Here is a 20,649-nt window from a genome sequence, read left to right as displayed (position 1 = left end):
ACAAAGGGTCAAATCACAAAAGGCTGATGAAATTAACTAAATCCTCTTGACTTCCATGGTTCCACATTCCTTGGTCATTAGTTGGATTTAGGCAATACCTTCAAGCCTAGAACAGGCACCATACTACTTACCCAGTTTGGGTGTTGGCCCGGCGTGCAAACCACATTAATCTTATTTCAAAATGTCAAAATTCCAGTGTTCAGAGAATTGGGATATGCTTCCAAATACATCAAATAATCAAATTATCTTTTGGTCTTATTCCCTTATCCCCTTGTGGCATCTTACCAAACTGAAGCCCAGAGATCACAGCAAACTTCCTTCCATTTTCATATCAGTGAGGCTGAGAAAGAAAAAGATTTATTACCTGGAAGCAGAAACTCAGTGGAGAGCCAAACTTCAGACTTACACATCCGTGAAAATTAAAGTCTTTCCTGACAAGGTAGGTCAAACATCACTGATGTGTGGCTACTGGGTGGTCAGTCTTATTCACTCCCTAATAAATATGAAGCACCCCAAAATCAGTTTTATAACAAACAGAATCATAGTTGACTATCTTTCTTAATTATTACTCCTGATACTTAATTTCGTTACTTCAGACAGAATTCTATGATATTTGACTCTTAATAACAGACTTTAACACCACATTGTGAAGACTGCTGTGTGTGGTTGAACAGATAATTCATTGCATGTGGTTATCTAGCTAAGGGGGCAAGAGAGGCTGAAAGATATTTGGTTTTATTAATTTTTAATTCTGAAGGTTGATTGTAAGTGCAGGCATACCTCATGTTACTGCACTTTGCAGATAACTGTGATTTTTACGAATTGAAGGTTTGTGGCCACCCTGTGTTGACTAAGTCTACTGGTGCCATTTTTCCAACAGCATTTGCTCACTTCATGTCTCTGTGTCACATTTTGGTCATTCTCACAATATTTCAAACTTTTCCATTATTATTACATTTGTTATGATGATCTGTGGTCAGTGATGATTGACGCTACTGTTGCAAAAAGATTACGACTCACCCAAGGCTCAGATGATGATTACCTTTTTTAACAATAAAGTATTTTAAAATTAAGATATGTATATTGTTTAGACTTACTGCACACAAGAGGCTACAGCATAGTGTCAACATAACTTATATGCATTGGGGAACCAAGGAATTTGTGTGACTCACTTTTTTCAATGTTTGCTCTTATTGTGGTGGCCTGGACCTAAACCTGCAATGTCTTCGAGGTCTGCCTGTATTAAGGATAAAGCCTGGAAGACTCAGAGCATAAGGATGTGGCATAAACCACAGAACTGGAAAGAACAGATGATAATAGCACAGAGGACACAGGATGGCAGCAAGCCACACACTACTGATACCTACATCATTCGTAAGATCCTTCCAGAAATTTAGATCAGACCTGGGGAGAAGGGGAGAAATGGAGAAGAAAGTAGAAAGGAAAACCCTGAATGTGGCAATTTATCTAAAAAAAAAAAAAAGAATTTTTCAAAAATGACTGAGTTTCAATAATTTGGTAAGACTGTTTTCTGCAGTCTACTAAACAGACTGGGGACTCTAGATCCTAACTCAGTTTTTAAGCTTTTGAAAAATGGAATAAGTCTGGGACTATAAATTTTATACTCAGCACACTAGCATTTATTAAGTTTCTGTAGCATTGTAGACACTACACAAAGAGCCTTACACACATTACTGCATTTAATCATTCCAGGGAAATAAGTAGCCTGAGAGGCTGGCTGTGTATTTTCTTTTTATTATTTTTTTTTGAGGGGTGAGGTAATTAGGTTTATTCATTTATTTATTTTTAGAGGAGGTACTGGGGATCGAACCCAGGACCTCCTACATGCTAAGCATGCGCTCTGCCACTTGAGCCAAACCCTCCCCCACAGCTGTATATTTTCTATTTGTCGCTCCAGATCCTTATTCCTGTTGCTCTGTGGTAAGAGAGGCTGACTGACATAAACCAGATCAACTGGCCACCTTATCCTCCTGCTTCTTGGTGAGCCTGGCCAATAGGAGAGCTGTGGAAAGTGAGATGGGGGGGTCCTTACTCCCCAGGCCCGCCTTGTGTCAGATTGTCCTCATCCCTCTACTGAAGGTGATGGCTCCTGTCAGGCAGCCCTCCCCACCTGCTGCTGCTTTGCACTCAATATCCATGTTCCCTTCAAAATCACATGAAGCCCTAATTCCAAAGTGATGGTGTTTGGAAGTGGGCCTTTGGGGAGTAATTAGTTGAGATGAGGTTATGAGGATGCAGTGCCCTTGATGGGATTAGCTTCCTTATAAGAAAAGGAAGAGAGACCAGAGCCTGCCGTCTCTCTGCCATGTGAGGACACAGTGAGCAGGCGGCTGTCTGCAATCCAGGAAGCAAGCTCTCACCAGGAACCCAATCTGCCAGCGCCTTAATCTTGGACTTTCCAGCCTCCAGAACCATGAGAAACAAATGTCTGTTGTTTAAGCCTCCCGGTCTACGGTATTGTGTTATAGCAGCCAGGGTGGACCAAGACAGCTACCCTCTCAGAGGTCTAAGAACCATGCCCTCTGTTGCCCCATCAGGCACAGGGGAGGCAGGGCTCCCTGATGTTGCTAGTTTTAAAGTACTGCACTGTTCCTTGCTGGTTTCCACGAAGCCCGCCTACAGTTTCGTAAATCGTCCCTCTCTAGTTCCCCAGTTAAACTGTGCCATCTATTTCCTGCCAGGACGCTCACTGACATACGGGTACCTCCTAAGCAGAGACTGGGGACTACTTCTCAGCAGGGACTTCCTCATCTTTGGGCTAAATGATTAAAATGCCTCTTTCAGCTCTGAGAGTCCTTGTATACTTCTTACCATGATCCTAAGACGATATTCATTATATTTTTATTCACTTATACGTAAAACAACATTTTCCTGTAAATAATCTTTACATTCTGCTGAGCAAAACCATTCTGTGTAGCTGTTATTTCATGATCCGTGCATTCAATTTAAAAGAAAAAGGAATAAAGAAAAAGCCACTGACAGTCCAGTATCAGTGCGGTGCTGGAGGGCAGGTATCAATCGGGAGTCTTTAGGGAGGGAGGCCCTGGAGAGTCCACAGCCTCTCTGCCTAGGATGGCGAGTTTCCTAATTAGGGGTGGGATTCAGAACCCAAGATTCCTGCTCACCAGAAGAGGACGGGACTCCTGTCCACAAGCTCAGCCAGTTGCAGGGCTTAACCAGTTTGTCTGGAGGGCCATGTTGATGCTCCTGAAAGCAGCAACATTTCTCAACATTTCCTGTGTATTCAGCTCCCCTGTCGAGTCAGAGTCTGCAAACTCTATGGTAAAACATAGTGAGAAAACACAATGAGGGAAAAGATACAGTGTGTCTCAATTTCAAGTCACTACCCCATCTCCTTTTGTCTCAAAACCAGAATAGCCAAGCTGCTGTTTATGTTGTTGTAATTATTGCTAACAATACCTCACACTTGTCTAAGGCCTTACATAATTCATGAAGACTCTCATTTTTATCCTGACAACAACCTCTCTCACACACACACACACACACACACAACTGTGAAAACAGACAGTGCAGGTACTCTCTTTTATTTGTACTATCGGTGTGCATTTTTTAAAAAGGTCTCTTAATGTCTATCTCTTTCCATTCCAACCCTTTCATTTTTAAATGATAAACCATAAATGTGACTTTTCTTGATCTTACTAAAAGTAACCATATTAGTAATACTATGTGTTCTGTATTATTTCACATTCTTTTTTTTAATATCTTCTGTAAACAGAACTGTGATAAGTGTTGTAGGTAATGCTAGAACAGGGCTGTTCAACAGAACAGTCTGCAGTGACAGAAATATTCTATATTTACGGTGTCCAATATGATGGCAACTTGCCACGTGTAGCCAGTGAGCACTTGAAATTTGGTGAATGCAACTGAGAAACTGAATTTTTTATTTTATTTGATGTTAATTTAATTTATTATAATTTAATCTTAACTATTTAAAATTTAAATAGCTGAACTTAAATAGCTAATGGCTACTGTCTTGGGCAGTACTGTTATGTATATTCCTTGAAGAGGAGCTAGGATTCTGTTTTAGAGCTAAAGTATTGTTTCTTACTGCTTTTTCTTTGTTCCTGCATTCCCTTTCTTCCCTTAAGATCACTAATTACTGAGACCAGTCCAAGGGTAAGCATTGTGGCCAGACTTAGATCACAAAAAGGCTTGGGCCAAAAATGGCTTCTCTTATGTCAGGAAAGCCATGCTTGGTTCTTTTTCTCTGGGGACCCCCACCCTATCTGCTTACATTTCTTGTTAAGAACGTTTTTTTATTCTTGAATGAAAGCTCGTAAGACAGATGCTTATAACATCACTGTTTGCTGCCATGAAAAAGAATGAGGTATCAGGAAATGGTTGCGTTTCACAAACATCAATGTTTTACTGTCACATGTGAGGATATGGAAGAGGAAGTCTGCCCAAGAGAGAAGTGAGGAAATCAGTGTTTAACACTGCAAGGATTTGCAAATGTGCAAAGTGCAAATTTGTTTATTAAAAACATGTGAACACAACTGGCTTAAAGTGTTATTTACTTTAAAAAGTCCCTTATCTGACATTGCCTTTATTCCACTTTAGTTTTAGGATAAAGATAAAATCATAGTAGAAACCTACAGAAGGGAAAAGCAGGAGCATATCCTTAAGGAATAACAGGCTTGGAAAAAACTGTGAAATTAAGGCTCAAAGGTTGTTGGCATTTATTCTCCTCTCACTCCCTTAAAATTCTGAACACCATGCATTCTATTTCCATAAAATGCATTTAGTGTTTTCACATTTCCACCAATTATATCAAGCAATCTAATTTGACCCTTATTTAACAGGAAGCTTTTCTTAGTGTTTTCATAACTTTATTACTATACAACATGAAAAACAAATGTTATGGATGATTCTCGTTTGGATCCTAGATTGGAAAAAAAAGCCCCAAATCAAAAACTAACGACTTTTTCTTTGATCTCTTTCCCTTTGTAGGGGAGCAGAATTTGCCACCCTAAAATAAGTCTCTTTGGCATATTCACTGTTTTAAGGTGGTTATTTTCTAATAAACAGCAGACTTGGGAGGAGTTCTGAAAACCAAGTAGAAGTTGCCCTTTTGTAAGAAATATTTACATTTGTAAGGGAAATCTCCATTTATAAGTGTGTCTCCCTCTTTGTACCTGGAGAAGGAGGGTAACCAAAGCTCTAGAAACTTTTATCAATGGAAAGGCAAAGACTTAAATCTGCACCATAATTAATCTTGTTCACTGTGCCTTTCCTGGTAACCTCCCATAACTGACTGTTCCCACTCTCACATCCTCTTTTGTCTTTAGCCAAGGATAGTATTCAAGGTGAGGGCTTGGGCCATTTGAGAGAATTACTGTTTTCCTGGGCTGCTCCCATGTATACATGTTATTAAACTTTGTTTGACTTTCTCCTGTTAATCTGCATCTTGTCAACTTAGTTCTCAGACCAGCCAGAAGAGCCTAGAAGGGTAGAGGGAAATGTCTTCCTCCTTAACACCTTCAACCCTACAAGCACACAAACACACACACACACACACACACACACACACACACACACACTCCACACTCCTGCCAAACACCATTTTCAGGACAGTGCTTCTCAAACTATCTGAGGTGAAGAACCAGTTTTTCTTTTTCTAATCCAGCGTGAACTCACATCTTTATAAACGACAACACAAAAGAATAACTAAACAAATGGAATAAAAAGACATGTATAATATCTTAATTGGACATTTTTAAGACAATGGAGACACTTTGAAAATAGGCTATATAGCAGATAATTTAATTATATCAATATCAAACTTCTTTGGTGTGATATGATATTACAGTTACATAGGAGAATGTCCTTGTTCTTAGAAAACACATGGTGACATGTTTAGAGATGAAGTGTCATGGTGTCTACAACATACTTTCAAATGTGTTAACGGACCAGGTCCATTTGCCTGATGTGAAGCAAGACAAATGCTGAGATGCTGAGGTTTATAGCAGAGGAAGGAGTTTATTCACAAGACAGCTAAGCGAGGAGATGATAGAATAAGTCTGATCCACCTCCCTGAAGTTGGGACATTTATAGGATAAACAGGGTGGTCCTGGCATGGGGAAAGGTCGGTGCTCTGTGCAGGTGCACCTGGGTTACATGTCTCTGCATATTCAAAATGGAGGCACTTAGCATGATCTGAGGGTGGAGTTTTCTGGCCCTCTGACGTCAAAAGACCACTCATCGGATACCTGCACAGGCCCAGTTTGAGGGTCAGTGGTCCCAAGCAGCTTTAGGCAGCTCACACTGGACAAGAGCTGACCCCAAGTTCTTTAAAACAACTGGGCCACGTGAAGCTGGGAAGGTATGCAATTAAAGACAGGGAAAAAACCAAGAAAAGGAAAAAATGACTAAAGCGAGCTTCATCAAGGAAGGCAGTTTACAAGCAGAGGGGTTTTAACAAGCTGTTCCCCTATCTGTTGCTCTGTAAGATGAGCTCAAGAATTCCTGTTAGTCATCAACTTCTGTTAACTCTATAGAGCATGGTTTCAAATGGTTCAGTATTTTTTAAAAAGGCAGCTTGAGATAGACAGATAAATAGATACAGATAGATAGATAGATACACAGACAGACAGACAGACAGACATGGCAAGCCAATGTGGCCAAATGTTGATAATGGGTATATTTAAGCAGGCCTGTTCCTGTCCCTGCAGGGCCTGGGTGCAAATGGACAGACATGGCAAGCCATGTGCCCAAATATTTAAGATTATAAGGCAAACTCATAAAATAATAAAATATACTCTTTTACCTTACCAATATATCTTCATAATCACCTAGAAGCCAAGTTCAAATGTAGAATTCACAAACTTCTACAAGTTTTGTTCTAGAACATGGCAATGCAAGGAGAGCCCATCCCTAGTCTCCTGGCCTGCAGCCAGTCCCCTTCCTCTGCCCACCCCCAGGTCCATCTTGCACCACAAGGGACCTTATGCATATGTATGTGTGACACCTCAGTTCATGCATTCAAGCACCATCTGTGGGGTGGCAGAATATGCTACCTCCAAAATATGTCACTTTGGCATAAGGATTATTTTGAGCTGAAGGCAATTGAGAAGAAGCAGATATAAGAAAACCTCCCTGCCTTTCCTCTATTTACCTAAGAGCAGGACATAAGTTTGCAATGCTGTACCTCCTCTCCTCTCTACCAGGAAGAACAAAAGTTAATCACCATACAATCCAAAAATCCCACTCTTGGTCACATATCTGGAGAAAACTCTAACTTGAAAAGATACATGCACCCCAATGCTCACAGCAGTACTATTTACAATAGCCAAGATGTGGAAGCAACCTAAATATCCATTGACAGATGAATGGATAAAGAAAATGTGGTGTATATATATGTGTGTGTGTGTGTGTGTGTAGATAGTTAGATAGATAGATAGGAATATTACTCAGCCATAAAAAAGAATGGAACAATGCCATTTGCAGCAAAATGGATGGACCTAGAGATTATCATATTAAGTGAAGTAAGTCAGACAGAGAAAGCCAAATATCATATGATATCACCTATATATGGAATCTAAAAAAAATGATATAAATGAACTTACTTACAACCTGGAAATAGACTCACAGACATAGAAAACAAACTATGGTTATAAAAGGGGAAAGGGGTTGTGGGGAAGCATAAATTAGGAGTTTGCAATAAACATATATAGCACACTACTACATATAAAATAGATCAACAACAAGGACCTACTGTATAGCACAGAGAACTGTATTCAATATCTTCTAGTAACCTCTAATGGAAAAGAATCTGGAAAAGAATATATATATATAAACACACACATGTATATATATATATATATATATACACACACACACACAAGTAAATATGTATGTGTATACACACACACATAAATATATATGTGTATATATACATACACATATATATTTGAATCACTTTGCTGTACACCTGAAAATATAACATTATAAATCAATTATACTTCAATTAAAAAAAAGTACATTTTAAAAAAACCAAAAAAAGTTAATCACCAGGGATAACTTTACAGCCTGGATGTCTGGAGATGGCACCAGAGGAAGCTACATAACAAACTGTACTAATCAGCTTTATCTACTATTAGTTTCCTACATATTTGCCTTCCCTTTATTCGCTGCCCTATACATCAATATCACAGCTCCTCACTCCCACAGACAAGGGTTTCTCGGCCACCTCTGGGCCGAGAGGTGTGCACAGTGGACGTGATCTAACCTCAGGAAGACAGACACCAAAACAGATGAAAGTAGCAGGCATTCCAGAGTCCAGTATACCTGAAGCATATGGAATAAAAGTGAGGGGCCTGGGGGTGGGAGATGCGCTTCAGATGGGTGTGCCTCTTGGCCTAGAAGTCTCCTCATCTCTTGGGGAGAAGCAAGGCGGGAGGAACAAAGAGGCCTCCAGAGTGTGGGGCAGTCCTGGATCTAGGTGAAAGGATATGCATTTTCAGTGAACTGATTCTCTCAATTTTTAACATTTTGGCAGACGTCCTCCTACTTCTCCAAAAACACATTTGAGATGACTTAGGAAAAACCATTTTGTATCCTGCTCTTTTCACATCTCATGCTAATGATTATAGGGGAGGAGTTTTTACCCAAGACCCCTGGAATAAAAGATAGATTAACAAGAGAAAAACCAAAGGAGTTTAGTAACACATGTGCCTTGTGTGTACATGGGAGACACGCAGGGGAAAATGAGTAACTCTCCAAGGCAGCTTAGAATCCAGACTTAACATTTTAATAGGGAAAGGCGAGGAGGAATGTAGGCCCCTCAGGGGACAGTAAATGATTTTTAGGAAAGATAAATGTGTCCCTAGAAGGACAGATAGTTGGTGACAAAGTTTGGGTGTGGTGTCGACTTCTAGTCTTTTCTGTGATAACAGTCAATCTTCCCTGGTTGATGAAACTCCTGGGGAGGGGATCTACAACAGTTGAGTTACTTTTGGAGGTTCTATCTTTAGGCAAATAGGGGAGTCCAGAGAAAACCTCTTCTTAAATTTACATTTTTCAAATGTCTAAAATTCAAAATAATTGATATATCCAAGTGGTATATTTTGAGGTGGCAAGTCCTGAACTCAGTGTCAGCATCCACTTGGAATTTCCAACCGACAAAACTCAAGCACATTGCTACACCTGTCTTCTAAGAAAGCTCAGAAGTGCAGTCTGACAGTTTGCCCAGGAAAAGGAAATAACGTGACTCAATCTACCCAAACTCTTTCATCTACTAAGAGCAGATATCTGGAAGTCGTACGAGTAATTAATGGTTTCAGCCTGTCAGTGGACAAAACATGAGGCCTTTAGGCCACTCCAAGACTCAGTTCCTTGTGGACCCCCAAGGTACTTACCCTGGGCTAGTTCTCCCCAGGAGAGAAGGTCAGATACATTCCTGCTTTTCCCTCACATTTACCAGGCAGAAATTTCCACTCTAGCCTTTTTACGGACACTCAGGAGACACCCCTTTTCATTGGCCACTAGGTTGAGGTTTAGTCTGCTTACCACTACAATTCTGCACCTGCACTAAGGGATCTCACAGTGTACTTTGGGAACAGAGCTGAATTCTGCACATGCATAAAAAGGCTATTGTGGAACAAATATGCCCAAAATACGTAATTAATACCAGTATGAATGAAAGTCTCTAGTGATGTTCCACAGTCTCTGTTCTTGTTTTGTTTTTTTTTAATAGGATATATTTTACTTAGTTACTTGTATGAAGACTAGAAGGCAAAAATGATTCAGGGATACCCTGGAAGGACAAGATTGTCCTTAGAAGTGATATAAGACAGGGTCCTGATATCCAAGATGTGGCAAGAGCACTACCCATGTGTTTACCTGTTCAGTGTATACCCCCAGTCCTGATACCTGATTCCTTAAGTATATGCTAATGTTAGCTCACTTAAGACAAATTATAATTGTCCCAGATGGCCCCTGCATTGGGTGAGATGTAAGGGCAAGAGAGAACAGTGGCTACCAGCTCGCCCTAAGCTAAGTCCATGGATGCATGAAAGCATCCACTCAGCAGCCAGAGCCTTACAGCACAGGTCAAGGGAGTAGTGGCATCACCTCTCGTCCTGCTGTTCTTGTACCCCTGGTCCAGGAGCAGGATTCTCTCCTTCAGGATCGATGTAGAGTCTGGAAGTGGTGGTAATAACCCAGCTGGTCCCAACTTCTGCTGCTTCAAGGGGAAAGGTAAAAGGTCAATGTATCAAGTTGATCTCAAAGCACCAGCTGAATATGCAGGATGTACACCCAGAGCCTAACTGACGGCCAGAACCAAATCCTTCTGTGTATAGAGTGGAGAAATGGATGCAGGACTCCGGAGATTTGGAGAGAAGTCAGAAATAGCTGAAATGCAGGCACAAAAATACGGAAACATAGAATACGGAACTTGTGGCTTGAGAGCAATTCACATTTAAAAAGGTCTGGGTTTTTTTTCAGTTGATGCAAAGTCCAATATAGACAAGTAGAATTTTGAAATTATAATGTTTCTTAATAATAAGCAGTTATCGTGGTTCAGAATGCAGGACTTCAGTCTGACCTTGAAGGAAAAATAAGAGAAGATTTAAGTACTTAGAAGAGGAGAGAGTGAGCGTCTGTGGTGGTGGGAACAGCGGGGTGAGAAGTGGCGGGAACGTCTCTGACGTAGGGCGATGTGACAGACCTGCTCGGCCAGTCTGGAAGTATCTCCTGCCTATTGACTCCCTCTGTAACAGATAAAGTGAAAATAAACTATCTTCACTCTTGTAATAAGGAGCACTTGAACTTACAGAAATTGCTTCTCTGCATTTTTTTAAATGACAAATTTCTTAGAAAGGAGGTCCAAGATCCTTATTTTAGTTTAAAGTCACAGTGTTATTTTCATAATTGGAGCAGAGGGTGACTGTGGACTAATCACTAAAATTTCCAGAATATGTCAGGCCTTAATGGATTTATATTTCAAACCTTCTGACCTCACTTTTTTTTTTTTTTGCATTGATTTTAGGTATTGCCTGAACCTATAATCAAGCTGAATGTCAGTCAGAGTTGGGAAATAGTCAGTTGTTGTCATGTTAGATAGAGGCCTTAACCTGGGGCAAGAGAGATTAAAAAGATGTTTTAAAGGGGGTTAAAGAATGAGGGTTCATGAGAGCATCTCTGCCAAAAACTTCAAACCACCCCAAAATGAATTATTCCTGAGAAAATCTCATTGGAAACAAATACAGCCCGTGGGGCTACCAGCGAGGCCAGATTCCAAGGTCTGCTCCCATGAGCAAGAAGGTTGAAATTGCCTTCAGATGGTTAGTCATCGGTACACACATAGGAATCTGCCAAAGAATCTTTGAGGAGCAGAGAGAAACATGGGTGCAGAAGGCTTCAACCCAAATTCTCAAAATATTAGGGGACTATATTAATAGGACTAGTGAAGCTACCATTTACGTTTCTTAGGGGCAACCTTAACTCTAAAATTGCTTTCTTCTGTTGCTTTAGGAAAAATTCAAAAATGAAAGAGATGCCAGAAATATGCTGCTGTAAATAAACAATTTACCATTGGTGAAAGAAACAATCAATAATTTGCCCAAGAAGCATTTATTAAACACTGTAACTCAGTACTGGAGATAAAAAGGTGAAGAAACCCTTTCTGCTCTCAAACAGTGCGCCACCTAGAGCTGCAATCATTCCAGGACGATGCTATAGGGGCTGTAACGCAGGCATCATAAGCTGTGGAGGGGACACAAAGAAGGAAGCAAGTGTGGAGAGGGTGGCCAGGGACAGATGGGCAGAGAAGATCCTTGGGCTGATTTTCAAAGGATGAACAGGAGTTTGCAAGTGTAAGCAGTGCTTTCTTTAGAGAGGAAAGAGCAACCAGAGCCTAAAAGCATGAACAACTTTCACAGTCATTCAGTTAATAGGCTCTTTTCATAGCAGAACTTTTTTGATTTCAAGGTTTTCACTTTTAATTTACTTGTTTTATGTTCTAGAGAAGGTGTTGGAGGCGGGGGAAGTATCCAAACCATAGTGTCAGGGAGGGGAAATTTACCCTCTATCTTGAGTTCTTGTGTCTGGACTAATATTAAAATTAACACAAGACAGATTAACAGGAGAAAAGAAACAAATTTCAATTCATGCACATGGAGAAGCAGAACCTAAGAAGTGGCCAGAGCAGGCAGCTGTTATATTTTGAGATGAAATAATAAATTTGTGAGGAATTGACAGGACAAGAAAACTTAGGCTTTGAGTGCTTAGTGAGGAATCTAAGCAGAGTTTGGGCTTGGGGTGGTAAATTAAAGAAATAACAAGGTTTGTTTATGCACCCTTTTCAGACCCAAATTCCCTATCTCTGGCGATAAGGGTGTCCTTCTACCTCCAGGTGCAGGGAGTGTACCTTGCGCATGAGAGATTAATTTCCTGCTTTCAGGGAGACAAAGAAGGAGGTCTCCTGCCGTTTCTTAAGTAACTTTAATTTAAAATAATCAATACACCATTGAAGCATATTTTGAGGTGGCCCATCCTGAGCCCCAACAATAACCAAGGCAATCTTACCACTGTGGAGTCTACAGCGCCGAGGATGACATCTGCTGAACCTTTTCTGCCAATCTAGTTTCCCTAAAAGACTTCCTGGTAGAACTATATGGATGAGATCATAATCATTAGAAAAGCAGCATTTTAAAACTTTGGTCTTTCTCAAAAAGAAAAAGAAAACATTCCACTATAGTCACATAGTTGACCTTTGATTATTCAAGGAATAGAGATGAAAATTAGACTGACCAAAACAGGGAAAATAGGGAAGGAAAAAGGAAACAACAGCGAAGTTAACTAAGGGAGAAAAAAATCAGAGTGAAACGGAAGAATTAATATCCAAGTATATTAGTTTTTATACTGATTGTGAATGGACTGGATTTGCCAATTAAAGTCAGAATCTGAGTGACTAAGCTCAAAAAACTGAAAATAATGCTGTTTACATGAAACACTTAAAACATATTGACAAAAAGGAAACAGGATCATCATTGAAATTCATAATAAGTTATCTCAAAATCCACGTTTGCTCACAATTTTAGTATCTTTCTTTCATCAGATTTCTTGTCTCAAGTGAAGCCGTAAGTCAAATTGACAGCCTTAAATATCACTAATATTCATCTATAATACAATTCTCTGATAAAAATATAAATAAAATATATGTCTTAAAGTCAGTTCTAGGGGGGAGGGTACAGTGCAGTGGTAGAGCGCATGCCTAGCATGCACAAGGTCCTGGGTTCAATCCCCAGAACCTCTATTAAATTAATTGTTTAATTAATTAATTAATCAACCTAATTACCTCCCCCTGACAAAAAAATTCAGTTCTATCTGTCAGGGTCCAGTCAGGAAAATAGAAATTGCATGACATACTCCAACAGAGAAAAGTTAATACAAGAAGTTGGTTACACAAATGGAGGGATTAAAGCACAAAAGGACATCAGGGAGGTGACACAGAGAAGTGCAGGAAACAGCTACACGCCTGTTGGCTGGGGAAAACAAGAGGGAAGTTGAGGTGATCAGAATCTGGAAGCTTGGAGAAGAAGTCATGGCCGTGGGGTTTGGACCTCTGAGAGAGGGTGCTGCCGGATGGTGCTAACATCTCAGAAGTATTAGAATGTGATGGGTTCTGGGGATGCCAAAAAGAAGCCGGAGTTTGCAATCAACTGTCACTGCTAGGATGAAGTGCTATACAAACAAACAGGAAGAGGGAATTCCTTTTCCTGCCTTTTTCTAATGTCTTCTCTTGGCAGAACCCAGCAGGAAGCCAGCTGGTAAAGAAGGGTAGATTTGGAGCTCAGTGATAATGAGTAAATTACCAGCACATCTATCCCTTTGACCAGTCAGCTCTCAGATAAACACTCATCACCCCCAACATGCACACACATTCTGTATCTATCTGAACGTCCACACTTCAACATGAACATCTTCATGCTTCTGCCTGACAAGATGCTAGTATCCTTTGTACAAATGAAGATGCTCTAACAGTCTCCTCCCAAATGTAAAAGCACAAAGTTCCAGGAATCATGATATCCATTTATGGAAGATGTTCACAGTATCCATCTCTGGATGATGTTAACTTTTCTTTTAGTTTAGCCATAAACTTACCCAATGTTTGATAATGTGAAGACTGTATTTTAAAATCAGCCAATAGTGGGAAAGGAGAGGGGATGAAAAAAAGAAATTAGCCAGGAAGAAAATATAGAACTGCCATGGTCTTCATTTCTGTACCTTCTCAGGAACCATATTGGATATTTATAAATTCCTTGTTCCACTACTTCTTCCATATTTTTACCAAATGAAATGGTCCAAACATTTACTGTCAAAACTCTGAATCCTTAGTTGCTCTTTCCTTATTTGATAGCTGCTGTTTGCTATTAACTCTTTCTATTGAACAAATTCTAAGGGGTGCCCCCATACACCCTCTCTGGGGTTCCAGCCATAGTTTTCTCTACCCCATTGCCTAGCAACAACTTTATGCCCTCCCTTGATAATCAGGACCCATCATCCAGCCACTTTGGTAGCCTCTTCTTTGCCTGTTGCTCTAAGATTCTTGAAAACTTAATCATCATTGACTATTCAAGAATTAAATGTCTGAAATTTTACTCTATTTACAAGGGAACTAGCCCACTAACGTTTTGTGGATACTAGAAGATACAAATCTCCAGGGTCAGACACAAAGGACTGTTTATTATTCACAACAATAGCAGTAGCCAGGCTGTCAGCATTTATCACCAATTCTCTGAACTCTTATTCCCTCAAAGCAACATGAGGAAGGCCAGATGATTCATGCACACAAAATGGACTTTATTACAAGGCAAACCCTGAGGTTAGGTAATCTGAATTTTTTATAAGTGGCACTGAGCAGATTCTTTGCTCTGGCAGGAGACATTATCTCTATTTTCCAAAGTTATAAGAAAATTTGATGTTTGCTTTGGAGGCACAGATTATATCTTCCAAGGCTGTACACTGTACAAGCAATTGGGAAAAGACAGTATGGAAAAAAGGCAGTCAGTACCTAACTTTCAATACCTGCAGAAACTAAGCCCTTAGAGAACTGTCTCCTAACACTGCTTACTTTATGTCATATTAGGAAAGAGATAAGTAGTGGGCATGCTCCTGGGAAATTCACTCTGCTCATTACCATAGGTTTACCCTTAATTGTTTCCTGGTAAAAAGGATGGACCATATGGACTACGGGGTTTCCTTTTTTCTGGAGCAGATACCTCTAAGTCCTACATTACTAAAAGCTGGCCAGGTACCTCCAAGGCACCACTCATTTAGGATATGCCAAAATTGTAAGTATGGCAAATGGGACCAATCCATTGGAATTAAAAAAAAAAAGTCTAATCCAATGGCTATGGTCTAAATATTCGTATCCTCTCAAGAGTCACACTGAAATCCTAACCTTCAGAGGGATGGTCTTAGGAGGTGAGGCCTTCAGGAGGTGATCAGGTCATGAGTGTGGCGCCCTCATGACTGGGACTAGCACCTTTTTAAAAGAGATCCCAGAGAGCTATCTTGTCCCTTCCATGTGAGGTTGCCACGTGTCCTCAGCAGACACTGAAGACTTACAGTCTCCAGAACTGTGCGAAATAAATGCTTGCCATTTACACACCACCCCATTTATGGTGTTTTCTCACAGCTCCCTGCATGGACTAAGGCATCAAGAAAGAAAAGAAGGAAAGGGGTGGACCTGGGCTTTTTTTCTATTGCCCAGAGCAGAGCTGATCTAAGCTACTCCAGGTATTTCCCTAGAAATCAACAATTATAACCTTCTGGGGCATCAGTAATTTATCATCCCAGGAGAAGATGCCTGTGGTTTCTGCACTACTTTTCCTGAATTCCAGGTAACAGAAAACAGCTTCCATGAGCCCAGATCAAGAGGGGAATAAGTCACTTTGTAGAAGGTAAAAGCTCCTATTCTAAGTCATTTTCCACCTCAGGGTCAAAGGACTTTCACTGGAAATGAAGTTTCTCTAATTTTGCTGAGAGAACATCTGGGAAGATAATTCAAAACTGAGACTGTCAAAATATCACTGCCAAAGTGTATATCATTTTGGACAGGGTTTTAATTCACTACAGTCTCTCTATGCCCCCTGCGGAGCTGAGCTTTGTTCTCAAAGTTATAATAAGATTACCTGCCTTTCTCTGTCCCTGTGTTATCAATCAACCCTCTGGTTGATGAAGTTACACAAAATAATCAGATAAACCTCTGATGCAATGATGTTGATGACAAAAAGCCAATGAAATAAAGTAGGGCCAGCACAAATTAATCTCCCTGTGTGAAAGTTAAAGCTGGAGTGTTGTGAACTTAGGACACTGTCATTAAATATCAGGATTTATCATTTATAACCAGACACTGGATTATAACCACTCTACAAGGCAAACAGCACAAGACTCTCAGGTTTAAAGATACCTTAAATATGATTAGTTGCAGAGATAATAAACTGACTATCGGCCAAATGTGTGAACACGTCTTGTGCCCCGCAGTGCTTTCTTCTTTTTTCCCCCAATTGAATTTGATACTTGATAGCACATTTAAGGATCAGGAGGTCATACAAATGAGAATTCCTAGAAAGATTTCTCAACACAGGACCCATATTCTTGCATGGAATCCTTTGGCGCTGAAGAATTGTGCTCTTTAGAAGGAATATATACAGACCGCATTACTCCCTATTATATCTCCAATTTAGAGGCCAAAAGCCAGCACTGTTCATCACGATGAGGTAACTGTTTCACTTGGAGGTAAGGAAGAAGTGCAGTACTCTTGGGCTTGGCCTCTTCTTTTCGCCTGGCCCAAGTGTGGGAGCCTAATCCGGTTGACAGCTCCACCCCACTTCATGTTTGGGTCCTCATAACATCTTCAGTCTATACACAGTCACAGGGAATTCACCCTTCCTGAGGCAGCCGACTTCATCTTCAGGCAGCTCTGGACATTAGAAAGATTTTAACATTGAACTGAAAGGTATCTTCCCATAATCTTCTCTAGTCCTAGTGCAATTCCTGGAGCCACATACCATACAGAACACTAGCAAATACCAAACAACTCAATAAATTTTGCAAAGCACTTAGCCCAGAGCCTGGCATGTAGTAGGTGTTTAATAAACATTGGTTCCCTTCCATGCTCCATTTTTAAAAATTTAACAACTATTCGCTATCTAACAACTATTTGTTGAGTGCCTACTATGTACCAGGCACTCTACTGGGAGCTAAAAATAAAACGATGAATGAAACAGAGTCCTGAATTCTAGAAACTAATAATCCAGTAGGCTGAGACAGATCTGTATGCACTCTGTTACAATGCTGGTTAGAAATATGTACAGGACTCCCAAACTAGAGTGAGACATTCTACACGATTTTTGTCCAGCTGTGTAGTTTGAAAATTATTTGTCTAGTACCTAAAGGCTGGCATGTACTTTGGGAGCAGAATCACATTGCCTGTGCCTCACTGAGAATATACAGTAAATCTGGCTTTGTATTGGAAGATTAAAGACCTAAAGAGTCTTAGTATCAGTTGGAACGTGCCTTTGCAATACTTCCATTTAAAAATTTTAGAATGTGATAAATTCTGAGAGAGTAGTAAGCACAGTGAGCTATAGGAACAAAGAGAAAGGGTATCTGGATCCATTTTTGATTATTTACAAGTTTCATGGAAAACAGCTTGAACAGTGGTGAGGCAATAGGTCAGGGAGACAGGAAGACTTCCTCCCCAGAGCTTGGGATCTATAGGCAATACTCAGCTTAGTGGTCTCCTCATTGTCCCCTTGAGCCCTGCCCCATTTCCTCTCAGTAGGTGTTTAGAGAGTGGTTTCAGTTTATAAATTCTGCAACTAGATAATGTTTAAGGTAAGATAATTCACCTTAAGGGGGGACTCTAACAGGTGGATGGGATAAGAAGTTTTCTAAATATATAATGAAGAAAAAGTCTCTGATACCAAAATCATAAGCCACAAAGGCAAAAATCAACAAGTGGGACTCATCAAACTAAAAAGTTTCTGAACAGAAAGGAAGAAGTCAGCAAAATGAAAAGGCATCCTAAGTAACGGGAGAAAAGATTTGCAAACCATATATCTGTTAAGGGATTAATATCCAAAATACATAAAGAACTCACACAACTTAAGCAACTGAACAATGTGATTTAAAAATGGTCAGAGAAAGAGAATAGTTTCTTCTTTACAAAGAAGACATCCAAATGGCCAATAGATACATGAAGAAATGCTCAACATTACTAATCATCATGGAACTAACAGATCAAAACTACAATGAGGTGTCACCTCATACTTGTTAGAATGGCTTTTGTCAAGAAGACAAGAGATAATAAGGATATGGAGGAAATGGAAACTCAGGCACTGCTGGTGGAACTGTTCAGCCACTATGGAAAGTAGTACTCAAAAAATTAAAAATAGATCTACCATATGATCCTGCAATCCCACTTCTGGGTATATATTCAAAGGAAATGAAAACAGGATGCTGAAAAGATATTTGCACTCCCATGTCTATTGCAGCATTATTCACAATAGCCAAGAAATGGAAATGCCTAAGAGTCTGTCAGTGGGTGAATGGATAAAGAAGATGTGGCATATATTAATGAAATATTATTCAGCTATGAGAAATAAGGAAATCCTGTCATTTTCAACAACATGGATGGCTTGAGGGCATTATGATAAGTGAGGTAAGTCAGACAGAGAAAGAAAAATACTGTATAATATCACTTATATGCAGAATCTTAAAAAGCCAAACTCTTAGAAACAGAGAGTAGAAGGGACATTATCAAGGCTGAGGGTGGAGAAACGGCAAGCTGTTGTTTAAGGAAACAAACTTGCAAATAGAAGATAAGTTCTGGAGACGCAATGCACAGCATTGTAATTATAGTCAACAATACGGTGTTATAAAGTTCAAAGCTGCTAAGATACTAGATCATAAATATTTCCACCACATTATATTAATTATGTCACCATGGAGGTGTTAGCCAAACTAAGGTCATAATCAAACTGCAATATATGAATATAGCAAATCAATGCAGCTGTACACCTTAAACTTACACAATGTTATGTGTGAACTATATTTTAATAGACAGGAAGGCAGGATGGAAGAATGGAAGAAAAGAAGAAAAGAAGGAAGGAGGAAATTAATTGCAGCTGAGACAGTTTCCTCAAGTGGCCCCCTGCAAGGCCACCAGTCCTGGACCTACTCGGCTGTTAAAGCACATTCATGAACAGGTAGAAGACCTTCCAAGGAACATGTATCAGACATGGAGGCAGGGCTGGATCGTATGTCTCTGTACTCACTCATGTCTCTTGCCCTCCACATTTTCATTGTTGATATCTATGTCATATAAAAATTGGGTAAGCCCTTGAACTTAAAATTCAAGGTCACAGACTTGTCTACTCTTGATTCTTTTTATTCTGTATCTCTTCTGGGTGGATAAACTGTCCATGCTTTGTATTTGGACCATTAAGAAAAGCTTTCCTCAGATTATTTTGGAATATTTATTATTTCAAGAGTCAGGATCAAACTATAAATAAGACTGATGCCCTCAAAGCGAACACAATTCTTTGTCATCCCTAAATGAAAGAATAGGCTCCAGAACAAAGAAAGTGAATAGTCAGGGTAAATGTGTTCTGTCCAAACTCCCCAGGAATCGTGTGTCCAGTTGAAGAGTATTTTAAATTACCATTATTTTTCTTATATCTCTATCTTTACCCAATAGGATTTAAGTAATTAGACAAACTGAAACATACTCAAAAGCTGGTAAACAGAACCTTAAATTCACTCCAAACAATGTCATGTTAAAAAGGAACAGAAATTCACCATCTTTGTCCTAGGTGGCATTTTCTGTAAATCTTTCTTAGAGAAATAAAAGCATCAGCACATGCAGATACATGTACTAGGATGTTTTTTGAAGCATTATTTTTCTTCTGTTAAAATTTTTGTTACATCTTTACATTTCCATAATCAGTATGCAGTTTTATTGTATACGTTTAACCTTTTATGTAGTAGGTAATTTTATTCTGTATATTTTTTCCACTCAAGATTGTTTTTAAGATCTAAACATGTTGTTACATATACTTCTAGTCCATTCATTTTAACTCTAATATTCGATTATATTACATTACGGTTTATTCATTGACCCCCATATTATAAAGCACTATCTTTAATAATAAAAACTAGAGATAAGAGGTATATCTGCAAATAGAAAAATTATTGAATAAATAATGATATATCTATATTATAGAATATATGCAGCTATTATAAAGAATAAGAGAAAGGCATTAACTTGGAAAGATGTCCATATAGATAACTAAGCACATGGAATAATCTTGTCTTTGTTTGAAAAAGCTTTTAAAACCTTATATGCTTGAAGGATCTGAAAAGAAAAAATATATATGCATGTATGCATATAACTGAATCACTTTGCTGTAACCTGAAACTAATATTGAAAATCAACCACATTTCAATAAAAAATTTTTAAGAATCCCTACATGTATACTATACATGCATGTGTGAGTTTATAGAAATGTGGCAAAATGTACCCTATAAACCCAATAAAAAGATACCCAATAAACAAAATGCTAACACTGATTTACATGGTAGAGGAGCCAGATT

General features: G+C 39.3%; 1 protein-coding gene across 5 annotated transcripts in view; it reads right to left on the bottom strand.

Moving 5' to 3' along the window:
* Window positions 1-20,649, bottom strand: part of BBS10 (Bardet-Biedl syndrome 10) — a 101,982-nt gene that overhangs the window by 20,219 nt on the left and 61,114 nt on the right. For 4 of the 5 annotated variants that reach the window (XM_072973369.1, XM_072973368.1, XM_072973370.1 and 1 more), the window contains 3 exons: window positions 10,114-10,225; window positions 3,147-3,298; window positions 286-340 (listed from right to left, as the gene is read on the bottom strand). The gene's annotated coding sequence lies outside the window, so the exon portion shown is untranslated. The remainder of the gene's footprint in view (window positions 1-285; window positions 341-3,146; window positions 3,299-10,113; window positions 10,226-20,649) is intronic. The other variant, XM_072973371.1, reaches the window with a different exon arrangement.

This window comes from Vicugna pacos, chromosome 12, assembly GCF_048564905.1.
Source record: "Vicugna pacos chromosome 12, VicPac4, whole genome shotgun sequence".
Lineage (NCBI taxonomy): Eukaryota > Metazoa > Chordata > Mammalia > Artiodactyla > Camelidae > Vicugna > Vicugna pacos.
Note: the sequence above shows the minus strand (reverse complement) of the source record. Positions and strands in the feature narration are given on the sequence as shown.